The sequence below is a fragment of the Sus scrofa genome, chromosome 11, assembly GCF_054392235.1.
Source record: "Sus scrofa isolate SSC_HxYL_T2T_F1_AM1 chromosome 11, Sscrofa_HxYL_maternal_Yorkshire_Landrace_v2.0, whole genome shotgun sequence".
NCBI lineage: Eukaryota > Metazoa > Chordata > Mammalia > Artiodactyla > Suidae > Sus > Sus scrofa.
The window spans coordinates 64,353,980-64,373,532 of NC_139393.1; the positions used below are offsets into that span (position 1 = coordinate 64,353,980).

At 33.7% G+C, this 19,553-nt stretch overlaps 1 protein-coding gene and 1 long non-coding RNA gene across 11 annotated transcripts in view; one reads left to right on the top strand and one right to left on the bottom strand.

Moving 5' to 3' along the window:
• Positions 1–19,553, top strand: part of LOC146398660 (uncharacterized) — a 519,413-nt gene that overhangs the window by 443,069 nt on the left and 56,791 nt on the right. For 2 of the 9 annotated variants that reach the window (XR_014820069.1, XR_014820082.1), the window contains 2 exons: positions 7,228–7,370; positions 14,873–18,065. The exons of 4 other annotated variants lie outside the window; for them this stretch is intronic. The gene's annotated coding sequence lies outside the window, so the exon portion shown is untranslated. Of the gene's footprint in view, positions 1–7,227; positions 7,371–9,638; positions 9,686–11,055; positions 13,010–14,872; positions 18,581–19,553 lie in introns of those variants that run through there. 3 more of the 9 variants (XR_014820072.1, XR_014820078.1, XR_014820068.1) reach the window with 2 other exon arrangements.
• Positions 1–19,553, bottom strand: part of LOC146398661 (uncharacterized) — a 200,129-nt gene that overhangs the window by 115,356 nt on the left and 65,220 nt on the right. The window lies entirely within an intron of this gene.

The window sequence follows — 19,553 nt, forward strand, 5'->3', positions numbered from 1 at the left end:
TATTTCTGTAGAAAGAAATATACCATGGTAGAAATTTACTACTGGTATTTGGGGAGAAAAAAGATATTCAGATGTATCAGTTAGGTTGTATCATGTAATAAATGACTTCAAGACTTAATGGCCTAAAGCAAAAAATATTTATCATTTCTCATAATTAGTTGGTTTTGCTGGGGAATTCTTTCTGGCCAAACAAACTTGGTAGGGCTGAGTGGCCTGGAATGACCATCCTAACATATCTGGAGACTCAGCTGAGATGACTGAGGTTGTTCCTGGGACTTTGGGAATCACAAGTTCCACTCTCAAAATGCATTCCCATCCTCCAGAAGGCTAGCTCCCATTTTTTTCACATGTTGGCAATAGAAAGAGGCAAATCCCAATGTGCAAACTCTTTTGAGCCTCTGCTTATAACACAATTGCTGTTGATTCCTTGGTCAGGATAAGTCACATCACCAAAACTAGACCTAGTATGGTAGAGGATTAACGAAATTTATGACTACAGGAAGAAGGGTGAACCAGACATTTGTCAAAAAATCTACAATGCCAGCAAAAGAAAATAAATGTCTTTGTTTCACATCTCCCAGAATTGCAGCTAATTTTTATATTTATGTGCCAGTTATAAAAAGCAATTTTGAGACATCTTCCAAAACAAGGATATTCCAATAGTTGAAGGGGCTCTATTTCCTGCAGTATATTTCTTTTTTTTTCTTTTTTCTTTTCCTGCTTTTTAGGGCCACATATGTTGCACATGGAAGTACCCAGGCTAGGGTTCAAATCAGAGCTACAGCTCTGTGTCACAGCCACAGCAATGCCAGATTCAGGCTGCGTCTGAGACCTACACCATAGCTCACAGCAATGCTGGATCCTTAACTCACTGAGTGAGGCCAGGGATCAAACCTGAGTCCTTAAGGATACTACTTGGGTTCTTAACCTGCTGAGCCACAAAGGGAGATCCCCCACAGTATATTTCTTGACTATTCCCACCAAATGAATCCAGATTAGACAAATATTCCATCTCCATATGCACAACTGAAAAACCAGCTTCTATTTTTTAGTCAAAAGCTATTAAGTGAGTTCCCATTGTGGTACAGCAAATTAAGGATCCTGCATTGCAGCAGCTGTGGCATAGGTCAAAGCTGCAGCTTAGATTTGATCCCTGGCCTGAGATTTTCCATATGCTGGATACAAAATGAAATTAAAAAAAAAAAAACAATTAAGGAAGATATAGTTGAAAAAAAAAAAACAATGCTAGGAACTTCTCTATTATTTAAAATCAGTAGATGTTTGCAGAATAACATGAAATAAAATTATAGAAAAATAAGCAACCAGTAGTCAGACATGCAGTTGTCCCGAGGATAATTTAAGAACAGTGGCACAAATAAATAATGCTTATTGATATGCCAAAAGTAATTCAAGATAGTATTAAAGTTACGAAAATGTCAATGAGTGATGAAATGGATAATCATGTATTCTTAAAAATGTTCAAATACAAAGCTTAAATTTTAAATAATTTCAATTGCCAAGCAAAACAGGACTGACTCCTAGATTTACCTTGAAAGCCTCCTTTTGTGACCTCTGCTCTATACATATTCATTGTCTAGTCATATAATGACATATATATTAATTATGTATAAATTACAAATTATATACACACATATACAACTATTTCAAATATCTGAATAACTGAAAGAATTCATAAGACTCCACAGATTTCCTTCGACTAGGTTTTAGTTTTAATGCAGAGAAAGGATATGGTACAGCAGTAGAACAAAACACAGACAAGAACCCGACCTTTGAGACATTTTTTGTTGCATAGAATATGCTTCACAACTGTACTGTAAATCACAAAGATACATGTAAGGAATCCTGGTTTTTGGAGAGTGTGTGCAAAACATTCTAGCAAAATTTTATGCCCCAAGCTCACACAGGCAAACTGGAATGTATAGCTGGGTAAACCAGGTATAAGCCATTATGTAAAAAGCCCTAAACAACATAAACCATCTGGCACGAGGTCCTTCCAGTGGAGGAATTTTAAACATTACATAGAGTATTGTAGATTACTAATATCCCATGTTGTTCTTCAACTGGCCAAAAGTTAGTGCCATGCTTCTAAGTGTTCCTAAAGGCCAGCATAGAGCTGTCCCTGTTCGGGTGTATGATGACCATGCGTTACATAATATATAGGGGCAAGTGCACATTAGTCAATGGTATAAGTTATTTTTTAGTAATCTTATAGGGTAACATTTTACTTTTACAAATGTGCCAAAAAAAGTATCTGATTTGGTTGGAAATAGTTTAATATTTTATGCGTGTATATAAACAAGAAAGAGAACTCCATCATCATTTGGAATCACAAAAGATAAAAATTATTGGAAATATTTGCAGTATCTATCAAGTGGAGCATCAAACAAAATTAGTTTTTGCACACTGTGGACAGGACAAATGATGAGTGCTAACAGACACAGATAAGAGACAGCTGGGTAGAAAAAAGGAATCCCGATAATTTCAATGAAATAGACATAACAGCTGTGTGTTTATGGAAGTATTTTGTGATATTTAGATAAAATAAGGGTTTTTGTTTGTTTGTTTGTTTATTTGTCTTTTTAGGGCCTCACCTGCAGCATATGGAAGTTCCTAGGCTAGGGGTCGAATCAGAGCTGCAGCCGCTGGCCTACCCCATAGCCACAGCAGTGTAGGATCCTAGCCACATCTGTGACCTATGCCACGGGTTGCAGCAACGCTGGGCCCTTAACCCACTGAGTCCGGCCAGGGATCACCCCAAATCCTCATGAATACTAGTAGGGTTCTTAATCTGCTGAGTCACAACAGGAACTCCTAAAGCTTTTACATGTGTATGCAAATATTTATGCATGTAGATTATATACATTATATGTTCATGTACACATCATTTTAAAAGTTTTGAAAGAGTGCACAGCAAAATGTTTTCTGTGGTTACATTTAAAGAGGAGAGTAATTGTCCATGAGTAGGTGAATGGAAATTCACAATGATTATTTTGTACACTTTTCATTCTGTACAATCTGTATAATTTAGAGTATACATTTTGCATTGGTTGTAATTTCAACATGCTAAAGTGAAATTAGTTATGAGTGGTTAATTCATTGTTAAAAGAGTTGGATATAACTGTATTGCTTTGTAGATTTGTCCCAAATATATGAATAAGAAATAAATGGACTTTTCAGGTACAATAAAAAGTAAGAGAAGATCAGGAGTTCCTGTTGTGGCACAGTGGAAATGAATCTGACTAGTAACCATGAGGTTTTGGGTTTGATCCCTGGCCTTTCTCGGGGGTCAGGGACCCGGGATTGCCATGAGCTGTGGTGTAGGTCACAGACGTGACTCAGATCCCAAGTTGCTATGGCTGTAGTATAGGCTGAGCTGTAGCTCCAATTTGACCCCTAGATTGGGAACCTCCATACGCTGCAGGTGCCACCTAAAAACAAAACAAAACAAAACAAAAAAGCAAGAGAAAGTCAAAAGTTGGGCTTTAATTTATCTAAATTTTGTATCATTTGGGCTTTAAATCAGAGTATAGTTTTGCTACACTTTAAAGTAGTCATGGGCTAAACTACAGGATTGATTTTACAAGTAGAAAAAGACAGCATTAGGAGGAACAATATGAGAGAGAGTGCACTGAAATTAAGCAAAGAAAATTGGTGGATGGTATATTCTGTTTGGCAAGTAATCCACATTTACATAAAATTTTGATTATAAAAAATTACCCTACTAGTTTAACCAACTGGCCAGTTGTAGTCTACTTTCTTAAAAATATTTTAACCGAAAGGAATTGCTGTGTTCAATTACAACATTGCTGTGTTCAATTACAACTGTTCAATTACAACATTTTCAAGGCAATATTTGAAATGACTACTATATTTATACAAACAAACGATAAATAATTGGTCAATTTTCAAATTTTTTCAAATATCTGCCAGAGAGATCAACATAGAGTTTCTGGTAATATAATAACAATGCACACAGTTTATTGTATGTAGTTTTACTATATTATGGATATACATATAAGAACTTTATACTCTATTCCATTTGGCTGTTTTACAATCCTGTGAAGTCAATGCTGTTATAGCCCATTTTTTATGAAGACAAGAACCTTGAGGAAGTTAAATAACTTCAAAACACAGCTTTTTTTTTTCTTTTTTTATGCTCCTGCAGCCCTTATAATTTGTTTCAAAATACATGGCTAATAAGTTACGAAACCTGTTCTTGAAGGCAGTTCTATCCACCTCTGGGGCCTGAATTCTTGGGTATAGAAAAAAAGGTATACATATTATTTATGGAAATAATGAAAAAAACTAAATATGGAAACACCATTCAAAGAGGATTGCTAATTATGAAAAAATACATACAATACCAATGACTCATGAAACTAATTAAGAGAACAAATTGCAAGCTGTGCTATGTCACTAAATATTGCCAGTACGTTCTATATATTCAAGTTAACTTATACATTTAGATATAGGCAATATGACTCCCTTTATCTTCAAATAAAACTATTTCATTACTATAACTGGAGACTGTAAATATAATATTTTGTTGAAAATTGGATCTTACAATTGATTATTTTTATTTCATCATGATTTCTTCAGATTTTTAGCTTAGGTTCGGATGAAATTAGACATACTTAAACAGATCTTCTATTTTCTTTAATAGAGATATCGATCATGTTTCTAAAACTTTATTTTCATTTTTAATGATTTTTCTTTACCTTATTATGTAACCAGAGGGTTTTTTTATATAGTAAAGTATAGCATAGGTGTTCTTGTTGTGTCTCAGTGTTAACGAACCCTAACAGTATCCATGAGGACATGAGTTCAATCTCTGGCTCTGCTCAGTGGGTTGGAGATCTGGGGTTGCCAAGAGCTGCTGTGTAGGTCGAAGATGTGGTGTAAGATCTGGCATTGCTATGGCTGTGGCACAGACTGGCAGCTGCAGCTCCAATTCAACCCCTAGCCTGGGAACTTTCATATGCCATGGGGGCAGCCCTAAAAAAAAAAAAAAAGAAAAAAAAAAAGGATAGCATAAAAGTCTAGATAGAGAGAACTTTAGAATTTCCCCATTGCATACTTTAGATACTACAAATAAAGGTGCTATGAATACAAGGTACAGGTTTTTGTATGAACATAAGTGTTCACTATTCTGCGCTAAATGCCTACAAGTGCAATTGCTAGATCATTTTGTTGTTACATAAATAGTTTTTAAGCAACTGCCAAACTGTCTTGCTCTGATATCATATATTCCCACCAGCAATATGTGAGTGGGCATATGTGATAGCTTCTCCACATCTTTGCCAGCATTTGATGTTGATACTATTTTTTATTTGAGGCATTCTAATCGGTGTGTAGTGATATCTCACTGTAGTTTTAATTGGCATTTCCCTAGGGGATAACTTTTTTGAATAATTTATTTTTCTGCCATTAAACATCATTTTATGTGAAACAATTCATGTCTTCTACCCATTTTCTAATTGAATTATTTGCTTTTATACTATTAAGTATAAAATAATTGGATTATTTGCCATTAATACCATTATTTGCTTTTATACTATTTGAGAATTCTTATATATTCTAGACACTTGTACTTGGTCAAAAATGTAGTGTTGAAATATTTTATGCAACCCTATAATTTAAGATCTTTCAAAGAGAAAACTTTTTCTTATTTTGATGAATTGATCACTTTTTCCTTCTATGTATCATTTTTTTGCTGTCAGGTCTAATAAATTTTTGCCTATGCCTGGATCCTGAAGATTTTCTTGTCCTACATTTTTTCTTAAGTTTTAAAGGGTTTTAAATTTTACATTTTAGTCATGATTCACTTTGAATTAATTTTTGTGTAACATGAAAGATTTAGTTCAAGGAACTTATTTTTTTTCAACCAATGAATAACCAAGTGTTCCTCCACCCTTTGTTGAAAAGGCTACTTTTCCTGCATGAAGTACCTTTACATCTTTGTCAAAAATCAACTGGACATATTAACATGGGTCTGTTTCTGAACTCTCTTTTCTGCCCCATTATTTTAATATATCTATTCCTCAACGAATATATAACATTTTAATTACTGGAGCTCTGTGACAAAATCTTGAAGTTGAGCATAGTGATTTATTTTATTTTATTATTACTTTTTTTTTCCACCTTGTCTGTGGCAGATGGAAATTCCTGGGCCATGGATCAAATCTGATCAGCAGCTGCATCCTACAGCACAGCTGTGCCACAGCTGAGGCAATGCTAGATCTTTAACCCACTGCACGGGGCCATGGATCAAACCCACTCTGCCACGGAAACAACACTGGATTCTTAACCTGCTATCTTTTATTTTATTCTTCTTCAAAATGGTTTTAGCTATTCTAGTTCTTTTTTCTTTCCACATAAATATTAAAAGAAACTTGTCTTTATACAAAATCTTGCTGGGATTTAGTTAGGACTTACATTGAACCTATTTGGGGAGAACTGACATCTTCACTATATTGAGTCTTCCAAACCCTGAACACATAATGACTCTTCACTTATTTAGATCATTTTTGAGTTATTTCCTCAGCATTGTGGGATTTGGGGCATATATCCTGTACACTTTTGGTTAGATTTGCATAAAAATGTTTTTGAGCTTCTGTATGTGGGATTGTATTTTTAAAGTCACTGTCCACATGTTTACTACTAATATAAAGATGTCATTGATTTTTGTATGTTTATCTTGTATCCTGTGACTCGCTGAATCACATATTAGTTCTCAGAGATTTTATTAGTTTGCTTGGTTTTGTTTGTTTTGAGATTCCTTGGATTTTTCTATGCAGACATTATGCTTACAATAAAGGAAGTTTTATTTCTTCTTTTTCAATCTGAAGGCTTTTTTAAGTTTTTTGACTTACTGAACTTGCTAGGATCTCCAGCACTATGTTGAATAAGAGCAGTGAGGGTGGCCATCCTTACTTTTTTTCCTGATCTTAGCTGAAAAGCATCTGTCATTCACCACTATGCATAATGTCTAGCAAGTGGAGGAATTTACCCTCTATTCTTACATTTTCTGAGCATTTTACTGTGAATGAATGTTAAATTTTGTTAAATGCTACATTAGTTGATATGATGATGGGATTTTCTTCCTTACTTTGTTAATAAGGTGGATTTTATTTCCACATAAGTTTTGACAGCTTTCACTTAGTAATGGTAACACATCTCTCTTCTCTCTATTACTGCTTTTTTCAGAAACACATTGAAACAAAGTCTCCTTATTTAGGGACCTCACACTACAGTATGTAAAGCCTGAATATGAATGTTACTGTCAGTGTCTCTGGCGGCCAGCAAGCAGAGGTCCAGTTCTTTCCTGAAGCTCCTCCTACTAATGTTAAGTATATTTTCCTCATGCTAATAATAATTAAGATTATTATTAATATCATTATCCCAACAATATCTCCAATTAGGACTTTCCTTTCCTATATGGAAAAATTAGATAGCTATGCCTTTCATTATTAAAGCAATTGGTATCTTTCCCCCCAGGTGTTCTGCAAAGGCTCCATGTTAAAAGTAGCCAATTTTTTTATGCATTGTTACTTTTTATTAAATATTCTGCTCATTCAGTTTATTTAGAGATATAATAAACATTTATGTAAACTTATATAATGACTTGAAAATATCACTTTATATATTTAATTTTTAAATATATAAATAATTTACAATTTAATTACACACAAGTGATTTGCAAATGCAGAAATTTTAAACTACATTAAAGAATTGTTTGCCTATTTAGCATATTCTCTTCCTCAAGGAATTTCCAAAAGTTTTTTTACTTGTCTTTGTTTTTATCAAAAAATAGGCCAAATCAAAAGAAATTTAAAGGTAAGATGAGATACTGCAATGCATGATGTTAGCTATTATCAGGTTAATTTTAAGTGATAAAGCATTAACTCCTTATAAAATTCATCTAAGGAGTGATTTTAGCAAATTTCAGACAAAAAGCATAATATTGTGGATATTTTTCACTTATTTTGAATCTGTCTTTATATCCTTTTTGAACATATGTTCGTGGTCACTTAGAGTGATATGGAACTCTGCTTTTCCTTTATTCACTCTGCAGCAGAATGTAAATGAATCTAACAAGTTATTTCCTCAGGCCTTTCTCTGCGGCATCTACCTCTGGTGGAAGTACGTAGAAAAACATCTGAGAAGTAAATGAATCATTCTGCAAACCGTGTTATAAAGCTGCAATAATGCTATCAAATCTTCAGCTTCATGCTTAAAAAGCATCAACAAGTGGTTTATAATTTTGAAAAAAATTAAATTTACTTGAATGTTTACATAATTTATTGATATGTCTTTTAGTATAATCCTTTATAAATAAAAGTTACCCAAATCTGAGAAGCAATGTAATATTTTATTAATAAGGGAGCCAAACGAGACTGTTGATTCACGTCTTATTTTTCTCTGAGAAAAAGACTCACCCAGATACATTTTGAATGTCTAATAGAATAGTTTAAAATATGCAATTAATAAGAAAGATGAGTTTTTTATTAGTAGTAATATTTCTCAGTTTTCTTAATGGTAGTGGCAGTGGGGTTGAGAATGGGGCAGAGACAATGTTAAAAGGAAAGGGTCCTAAATATAGAGAGACAATTTTAATGATACGCTTTGTTCTAGTTTTTAAGGACACCATATTTCACATAATTGCACTGGGCTAGTTATCAGTTTATTGAATCACAAATCTCCATACGCATACCTCCCTGCTTGTACTGCAACGATAAATCTTGCCTCTCTATAAATTTTTTTCTTGTATCACCTGACACAATGGTAAACTCTATCAGTAGAGGGAATGGGAGGGTCGTTGAAGGAGCAAAGGGCTTCTCTTTTTGGTTCCAGTGTGCTTCTGTTCCTCTTATTTCTCCTATGGCTGCTAATGGTGGGTATGAAGAATATCCAATGGCACTCGCCCCAAGTTTCAACACACCCCTAGCGGAAGGATTCCCAGTGAGTTTCTGTGAGCTCTTGGCAAATTCCACTGGTACCGCTGTGGGCAACATTAAAGGAATGCCAAGTGGGTCTCACAGGGTTTCCTGTGAATTTAATTTGGCGAATCAGAGAATTGTTGCCTGCTTGGATGTTCCAGCCTGTGGTTCCTCAGTGGACTTCCCTATCTCATAAATAATGGCTGCAAAGTCTCCAACAGTCTAGAAGTCAGACTGTGGTCGGGGTTAGGGAAGTTTTCCTTTTGTTTTCTTCCTATTTGCTCTGATTCAGCTTTCAAGGGAGTCTTTACTACAGACATCTGACATTACTCTGTTCCTTAGAAATTCTTTGTTTGTTTTTACCCCTTCACAATCAGTTTCTAGTTACAAGTTAATCATCCTTTAAGTTCAATTTTCTGTTTAAATTGCTATGTTTTCTCTCTCTTGATTGGCCTCTGAATGGTACAAGTACTAGCAGAGAAAAACAATGCTAGATCAACCCTCAACTATGTCCAAGACAACAGGTGATCATATCATTAGGAAATAAAACCACTTGTCTTAAATTTGACACTTTTGTTGTCTACTTTATGAAATATCATCATTCTTTATCATTTGCTACCTTATAAAAGGTAGAAAGATTGAATGATGAGAAAAAAATTTCAATTTTTTTTTTTTTAGTGCTGTGATCAAATACTAGAATTAGGAACCAAATCTGCTTTCGAGCTGTGAGTATATCCTGTTTTATAACCTTGGCCAATTCATCCCTAGATGTCTTTCCTGTCTAGATTTATGTGTACTGGTTAAAATAGACATTTGTATCTACTTTTAAATGTATCCATATTTTTCATTAACGTTTTTTCTTTTGTCAATACCTGTGGCATGTGAAAGTTCCCTGCCAGAAATGGAAACTGCAGCAGTGACCCAAGCCACTGCAGTGACAATGCCAGATCCTTAATCCACTGTGCCACAGGAGAACACCCATATTTGCAAAAATAATTTCTTTCAATAAAACAACCTGTTTCATCACAATTAAGATTTTCTCTTATAAGCATGTGTTTTGTCAACACTAATCTTTTAACTGTTTAACACTAAAATTTTTTCACTTTGATTCCCTGGAAGCTCATTATTAAGGAACAATCTATAAGAATCAAGTAATAGTTTAGGACACTAATTTGAGACATAAGAAGCTGACTTGATGCTTTTTAAGTGCAGTAATCAGGGCTTCCTTTGAAATTTTAATGATAGATTTAATAAATGTTTAGAATAATAGAGAATAAAATCTACCAAACCACAAGAATAACATGAATAAATATGTGTTTGACAAAAGTTCCAAAATGGGGAAAGATAATCATATTTTAATTAGGAAACAGTGTTCCACACCCTGCAAATTACTACTAATTAATAAAGTTGAAAATGGTATAACATTTATAATATTGGCAACTAATATTTTTATGAAAGTATACAAGGATATAAGCTGCTTATATATTGCATTTAGCTCAATAATCATAATCTTCTAATGGAAAGTAATTATTTCACTATTTTAAAGGAGAAGAAATGGGGATTTAAGAGTTTAGGTAGTATGTCAGAAGTCACACAATTCAGAAGTGATAGAGCCATGACTTAAGATCAAGTTGAAACCACCATTTAGATTCTTTACATTCCAATTCATTTCAAAGCCAAGTCCTTACATCATTCAAATTTTATTAAAAATTAAATATTCATTAATATATGTACTACATGTTTATTACTGAATGGAACATATGACTCTAGGTTATAACATTCCTTGAAATTATTGAAGATTATTATAAAATCAGGCGTGTTAAATATTTCAATCAATACTCTAAAAAGTATGTAGTGTCATATAAGAACAGATATAAAGATATAGAAAGAATGTAAATTTTTAGTGAAAAATTCCCATTTCCCAAACACTAAGTAAATTAGAAATGTTAGCCTTTGTAATATGCTTAAACAATATGTTCAATGACTATTAGTTTTTATATGATCATGATTATGTTATATGATTATGTTTGCCTATGAATGATACAACTTTATAATAACAATATACATATTTATGAGATAGATTTTATTTTTCCAGGACTACTATGATATTTCTACTACATGAAGTCCTTAACAACTTAAGGACATTTTCTTGAGCCCCAGGGTGACATCATTCTGAAAGTTACCTTCTTGCAAGCCACATTTTTCTGGAATTAAAGTTGGAAATTTGTGTACAAGAAATTTATTAGAGATTACCCTTGGGATCCCTATCTTAGTATGAAGATGAGGAAGCAGCACTGAGGAAAAGGAAAACTGGGCTGTGATGCTGTTACAACAAGGTCCCTCCTGACAGTATGGCAAGCTTTGGAGCTGTGATGGATTTATAGAGTTGTCCAGAATTGCAACAAGGGATTGAGCCTTTCTTCCACATCAGTCAATCATCGTATGCAACCTACTCATGAAAATGTGATGAGACCAAGTCCAGGTGACTAAGTCCTCCCAAGAAGGCAAAACTTTCTAGAAGCTGGAGAGTTAACTCCTACTGGATGAAGTCTGAACACAGTTTAGCACCTTCTATGAAGGTGGTCTAATTAGGCCTTGTGGTCTAATTCCAAGTTTCAGGCAGCAATAAAGAGAAAGATATAAGTGATAAAAGTGTGTGCTGGATCTTTCTCAAAGCTTAAGCTGTAATATAAGATTTCACTAAAAGCTTTACTAGCCTATACTTACTGACTTGATGACTCCTCTTCAAACAAGAGGTTTAAAATACATATTTATTCTGGATATTCAATTGTCCAGCAGAAAATCAGAGAGAGTGGTTATTAAATGAAAGAACAGTGCATAATATGAGACAGCTAGCTCTATTTGCTACAATGTACAAACACAGATATTGAATCAGAGTCAGAATGACTTGCCTAACAGGTTATATGTCCATGTACTAAACCCATACCTATGTTAATTAATTCATGTTTATTTTACTTCCACTACACATGTTTTTATAACAAGATGGATACAACAAGCCAAAGATTCTCATTAATTACATTGTCACATTTTATCCAAAGTGAAGCATTTGACAACACCAAGGAATGAGTGATTAAATTCTGTAATTGTATGTTCCTTATTTAGAATGGCCTATATCAATATTTCAATATAAGTAAGAGAGGTATGTTTCCTTCTATTTCATATTGAGACACCATAGCTCAGATAGGCAAAATCATTTATCTTGTGTGAAAAATGGAAGATTCTAACCCCTGTTTCATAATTACATGCTTGTTTTACATTTTCTTACACCAGAATTATGAAAAGGGTAAATATCTGGTTTCTTCTCATCAAAATATTAAATGAGAAATTCAGAATCAACTCTATTAGCATGCAAATAGCATAAGGTAAAAGACCCAACATTTGTTAAGGAACTGTTACTGATTTAAAGAAGTGTAGTGCAAAGCCAAATTTCTTAATGGAATGCAGTAGTTATTTCAGTCAGCTATTCTTGCTCAAAACAACATAATTCGGTGTATGTTAGAGTAGTTGTAATTGCACGTATATGTATAGAAAGTATTTCTTATTAATCCAAGAACAGGGACTAAAATAAGGCTGGGCATATGGTTCTAAGTCTAAGGGAATTCTAGAGACATCGGCAAGTTTGAACACTTCATTTTAGTGCTTTATAATCCATGTAATTTAGTTGAGTTCTAAAGTATTGGCTTATTTTGGTCTTTCTCTAGTTAGATGCTCTCTTTTGCCAGAGGAAGATTTACAAAGCTGAGAAGGGGCAGGTTCTTGGTAATTGGGGTAATGTGGAGAGGCCATAAGACAAATTTTGGAAGAAGTTGTTTAAATTTACTACATTATTTTGCTATATCTTATTGCATTATCTACTTTGTATCAATGAAATAATCTGTTGTTAATTGGGTAATGTATTCAAATAAGTACTCAATTTGTTCAGAAATTAGAATATTAGGTATTTAGGTAGATGACCACAAAGCGTTTTAGTATGAGTAAAATCTCTCCAATTATACTAAGTGGTATTAAACTCGAATATATACACATACTCACATGTGTGAGCCATGTTTATGTGTGTGTAAAGTTGATTCTTGTTATTCACAGTTGTTATGTTCTATAAATCTCTATAAAGTTTCTGCAGACACTGAATTTGTGAATAATGAACTTTGCTGCTGGATGAAATATAGGGTTAGCTTTCCTAGAACTTCTTGCCATAATATCTTTGTCAACCAATCAATACATAACCTTGTATTATGTGCATTTCTATTTAAGAGAAAATTTATTATATATATTTTTCTTTAATTTTTTGATTCATGTGCAATGACCTCATGGCTAGCAACATATAACCCATGTCCAAATGCAGTTTATCTAACGCATGTATTTTCTCTAAAATGCACATTACAGCTTTGAGTTTAGAGAAACTAGACAAAACTTCAGCATGGGGGCCATTGTAAACAGCAAAGTCACCAACAAAAAGCACAAAAACATAGAAAATATGGCAGTAAAAATACCATGAAAAGGACACTTAGTTTAGGTTATGAGAGCTAAAAAAAGAAGGCAGGGTATTGTCTTGTTTGACCTCAGCTGATCAAATATATATGTCTATACAGCTGACCTTTGAACAATATAGGGGTTAGGGGCACCAACACCGTCCATGGTGGAGAGTCTGTATATAACTTTTGATTTCCCCCAAATGCAACTACTAATAGCCTACTGTTGATTTAAAGCAGTACTGATAACATAAACAGTTTAACACGTATTTTGTATGGTGTACGTTATATGTATCACATGCTGTATTCTTATAATAAAGTGAGCTAAATAAATGAAAATCATAAGGAAGAGAAATATATTTATAGCACATATGTGTATTTACTGAAAAACATCCTCATATAAGTTGACCTTCACAATTCAAACCTGTGTTGTTCAAGGGTCAACTGTGAAGACCACACAACACACACACACACACACAATTACTTTGCAAAGTGAGAAATATGTATCACCTTACATGTGTATGCCATATCTATATAATAAGCTAGTAATATTTTTCAGTAAACAAATTCAGATAGGTATAAGAAAGAATTCAGATAGGTATAAGAAAGTCAATTCATGGATTTATTCTTTTTTTTTTTATTCTTTTTTTTTTTTTTTTCCTCTTTAGGGCAGCACCAGTGGCATATAGAAGTTCCTGGGCACGAGGTATAATCAGAGATGCAGCTGCCAGCCACAGCCACAGCCACAGCAGTGTGAGATCACAGCTACATCTGCAACCTATACTGAAGCTCACAGTAATGCTGGATCCTTAACCCACTGAGCGAGGCCAGGGATCAAACCCATATTCTTCTCGTGGACACTATGTCAGGTTCTTAACCCACTGAGACAAAACAGTAACTTCTGTTTATTCTTTTAAAAATGCCTCATTAAATCAATTAATAAAATTCATTATTTTTCCTTATATTTCAAGATATTTGTTACAAGCTAGCTTACTAGAGTTTTGCCAATTCACCCAAAATGTTGAATAATTTTTCAGATATTTGGAAAAGGATTAATTTATCAGTCCCTAGCAACAAAATGAGTAACTATCAAAAGTTCTCCCCTAATTCAAGTGCTATCAAATGCTGGGGCTGACACTGAAAAGTGGAATCCTTACTCTTTCAAATGTGCTTTGCTAAGACTGCTTTCATCAAGTTTAAGAGGAGGCAAGATCTGAATTTAAAATTAGCTAGTCTAGCCAGACAGGCAAGATGAAAAGACAGAAGGGCGAGGTGGAAAGGGAACTCCAAGGAAGCCAGCACTGTAAAGCAGGCATTATCCGATTCTCTTTTTCTTTGTAGGTTTGTGATTGGTGTTCTCACAGTAGGTTTTCTGTCACATACTGAGAACTCTAATTAAGAGAGTTATCTCCATTTGTGCAGGCTTGAGGGGGCACTTCAATCAAGTAGAACCTGTTGAAGTGTGAATAAGAAGAGCAGGGGAAGTCAGAATTTCATCGGGAGAACTAAGTTGGCTGTCAACCAAGTGACATCACAGGACAGCTTTGCTCCAGCAAAATGTCCCCACCCCACTATGGAGACTTCAGGCAGAAATTACCTTTTGGCAGTACATTGGACTTGGATCTGTTTCTCAGGGACAGACTGACTTAACAGAACTCTCTGAGGCTGATATAGAAGTTCCAACATCACTGTGTTATTTTGCAATGAGAAGTACCACTTACTTCTTGTCTGATTAGTGCATTTCCTCTATTGAGATGGATTTGCATCAGAGGTTGACACATTTTTCAAGGATGCCTTGGGAGTCATGGAGCCCGAATAAGGGGAGAATTTTAAATAATTGCTTCTGATAGTCTGATGCATCTATCTGCATAGTGGAAATATATCTGTCTCTAGGACCAGAGAGGGCATACATCTTCTTGTTACACTGCTTGAATAATGTTGGCATAATTTTCTTCTCCAACCCTCATTGTTTCTTCTGTTTTTAATTTTGACTAATCCTTTTAACCAGCATATTTCAAGGAATACCTGCTGGTGATATTCAAATGAATTCCTTTCCAGGATATTGGAGACACATTAGGTAATCCTATTTATAAAAAAAAAGTTAGTAAAATTTAACAGAAACTATTAGCAACCTGAGAAATAACCAAGAATTTATATATCAATGTGTGCTAATTAATTAGGGAAGACTCAGATTCCAGTTATGATGTTCTAGTAATAATCTCATGGAAACTCATTCAGGAATTATATCATGACTGTCTTTTGTTAGTTAAAATGTAATTAATTTATTTTTTCTTTTTTCCACTTCTATTTTTAATGGATTTTCAGTTCAAAGAATTAGATTAATCCTAGTTACATGCATCATTGTTTCATGGAAGCCTCTATATCTATCTATTACCTATCTCTCTATATATTTCTTTATCTCTATACCTTTGTTTATCTATGTGTTTATCTGTTATATATAGTAAAAAGCATCATATATTTGATTATTAGAACAGTGACTCAACTTAGAACTTTTTTGGTCTTTTCCCATCTCTTCCTTTTCATTCTCCAACCATCACTATCTCTATTCTGAATTCTGTACTCATGATTCCCTTGCTTTGTTTTTTAATATAACTTGATATTTATATGCATGATGAGAGTATGTGTGAGATATTTCAACCATAGCTATGAAGAAGCCCCCAAAGAGCAATATGTCCTCTAACAGTGAGAGAGAAAGCAGATGAGTGGGCAAGTGGGTGAGAGTGCTTTACCCAGTTCAGAAATCCTTCATAAAGATCTTTGTTCTGATTTCAAGTTCTAACACATACCTAGTAAGCTCCAAAGAAATTACCTAGAGATAAAATAGCTCTTAGAACTTTACAAAATGTTTGGTCTAACTGAGCATTTGCATTTATTGTTATAAATTAGACAGACACGGTGACTCTGGTTTGGCTGTCCTGTAGCCTCCCCGAGGGAAGAGAATGCACGGATAGTTTGAGTCTTTGGATATTCATGTTGGAGATGGGACTGTTATGCTGAAAGCTGGATGTGAAATCAAAACATCTTGTGGAATATTTTGAGATAGGAATTAACAAGAAAAATTATTTTCCACAGTGGGTGTTAAAAATTAATAATTAATATTGAAAATATTTTAAAAGTATGGGCTTGGGGCTTGTCCTCATGTCCAAACTCTGCCACTTAAAAGTTATGTACACTCTCTGATTCAAGTATCAAAATCTTAATTGTAATAACCTCCTAGATTCTTCTAGACATTAATGAGGGTGTTAGAAAGCACCTAGCACAGTTCCTGACACATAATAATTGTTCAATATACAATGTTGTAATTTTTTTCTCTCTCATCTACTCTTCTTCATTGAAAGATAAGTTCTTTCTCTGTTGGACCAACATACCAACTTTTGATTTATTTCTCTACATTAAGTTCAACTGCATGCTGATAGAAAATAATTATTTTGAGGAATTCTCTTGGTGGCTCAGTGGGTTAAGGATCCAACATTGTCACTGTAGTGGCTCAGGTTCAAACCATGGCCTGGGAATTCCTCATGCCACAGATGCAGCCAAAAGATAAAAGAAAGAAAATAATTATTTTGCCCAAAACACTTTTAAAGTACATTGTTGAATAGGAAATATATTGTGCTCAAGATAATGTAAAGGTCATCTTCTCTAAGTATGTTTGGGTTCTTTACGGTCATATCATTGAATTTAATACTTGTGACAGACAGATTATTGAGACGACTTGCTTCAGTGGAGTAGAGGCTCTGTACACAGACTATACCATGCTATCTGAAATCTCAAATATGAACTCTTCAATAATATTATCCAAAAATCTGTCATCATCCAAACTATCCAAAAGGCTTTATAACACAATTTGGAAGCTGCTGTTACAAAGTGAATTAAGACTCCAGCATGTCATATTGATCTCACAGCCTAAGCTTCTAATCACTAGTACTAATCAGACTTGGAGACATAATTAGGAATGTAGATTGAAACTTAGAAGATAATTCTTAAAAAGAAAAAAAAAAAAGGAAAGCTGTTGCTGATACAAAGTACAAAACATTGACAATAATGGTGGTTGGGGATGACTTTGCAATATTGGTCCTTATAATAGCAAGGTTTGCCTATTTATTTATTTATTTAAGTTTTGCCTATTTAATATGTATTTTAGAGAAAAATTTTCTGAGAACAATGCCATTTGTGCCACACTGTTTTATGGAATTTTGTGTAGAGGGAGAGAGCCCCGAAACTTTTAGTTTAAGAAATACTAATAATCAATACTGTTCTGCAGGGAGTTCCCATCGTGGCTCAGTGGGAACGAATTTGACTAGTATCCATGAGGATGCAGGTTTGATTCCTGGCCTCACTCAGTGGGTTAAGGATCTGGCATTGCTGTGGTTGTGGCATAGGCACACGGCTACAGCTTTGATTCAACTCCATATGCTGTGGGTGTGGCCCTAAGAAAAGACAAAAAAAAATATTGTTTTGTAATATTAAACAATGGACATAATATAATGCTAATTTTAAAGAAAAATTGAAATGTAATAGATAATACTAAATAGTAAATATGAAAGCCATGCAAAATGGGATAAAGTATAGAATAAATTTCCTATTTGTCTCAGCATATTTTCCATTCCATTTCTCCAGAGGGAGTCACTTAATATGTCTCTTAAGATTCATGATATAATAATTTGTGTGAATGTAATTGTGTTTAAATATATGTATTTCATTTTGTAAAAAAAAAAATTAAAGAACAGGCATTCTTCCTGAACCATGCAAACCAATCACTAGATATTATTGAACATGAAAAGAAAATTGTATACAGTGATGAATATATTTGCTTTGGAATTAGTTAACTAGCTAGTTACCTACAATTATAAAAGAGCTATGAAGATACAGTTGAAGGTTAAGATTTAAAATGTTCTTTAATTACTGTATGATAGATAGTTTCTTACCACTATACACTCAGAATTGTCAATTCAAACTGCTTCCAATTTGAATTCTACCAAGTTTTCTTAATTAGTTTCTAACAAGATTTGCTTCATTAATGGAGTTTTTATTATTGTTGTAATTAAAAATAATTATGGAATATGTGCACACCCCTCAAATAAAAAAAAAAGAATGGACATGTAATTTTAATGATTGCTCAAAAATAGTATTTCTCAAGATATAACCCATGGAAAAGCTACAAATGAATCACCTGGGCTGCTTGTAGAAAATTAAGTTTTTCAATCTCTTGTTAGATTAATTAGTATAGACTGTAGGAATCTATACATGTTGAGATATACAAATGATTTTTATGCAGACTTTCAATTGAAATCAATGTCCCAAGAAGTTTTTCTTGGGTAGGTGCCCAACACAAAGAAAGCACGTTATTGGTAGAAACCATTGGGGAAAAAAAAAGCTCCCAGAAGGAACAGTCAAATTAGTTGAAGACAGACACTCTAAGGCTTATTCCTGGTAAGACTGTCATCACATATATACATGTTCACAAAAACTGCTATTGTTCTCTCTTATAAGAGATACATATTCATAATAAGAGAATAATACTATGTTAAGTATTGAAATGGCAATTATAGATTCTGCTGATCAGGTTTTAAAATACTTATTCTTACATTTTACCGTTTTGAGTAAAAATGAAAGAACCATATAGAAACAAACTTAAAAATAACTACCAATATTACACATTCCATTTACATTTCAAATAACCAATTCGCTTCTGAAAATGTACCTTGAAGACATAGCAGCAGACATACATCATCATCTGTACACAGATCTCTTCATAGCAACATCATTTATATTACAAAAGACCAAAAACAATCCATGGTGAAGTAAAAGGAGATCTGTTAGACAAAACACATTGTACTTACAAAGTGGGAAACTCTGCATCTTACAAAATAACAGGAAGCTCTCTGAGTACTGACATAGTACCCTATTATATACTGATGTTAAAAAACTGCAGAAGAGTTTTTACTGTATACTAACATATATGAAATGAGAGGGAGTATAATGAAAATTTAGTAAGTCAGAAAGAAAAAGACAAATACCATATGATATCACTTATATCTTGGATCTAATATAAGGTACAAATGAACATTTCCACAGACAAGAA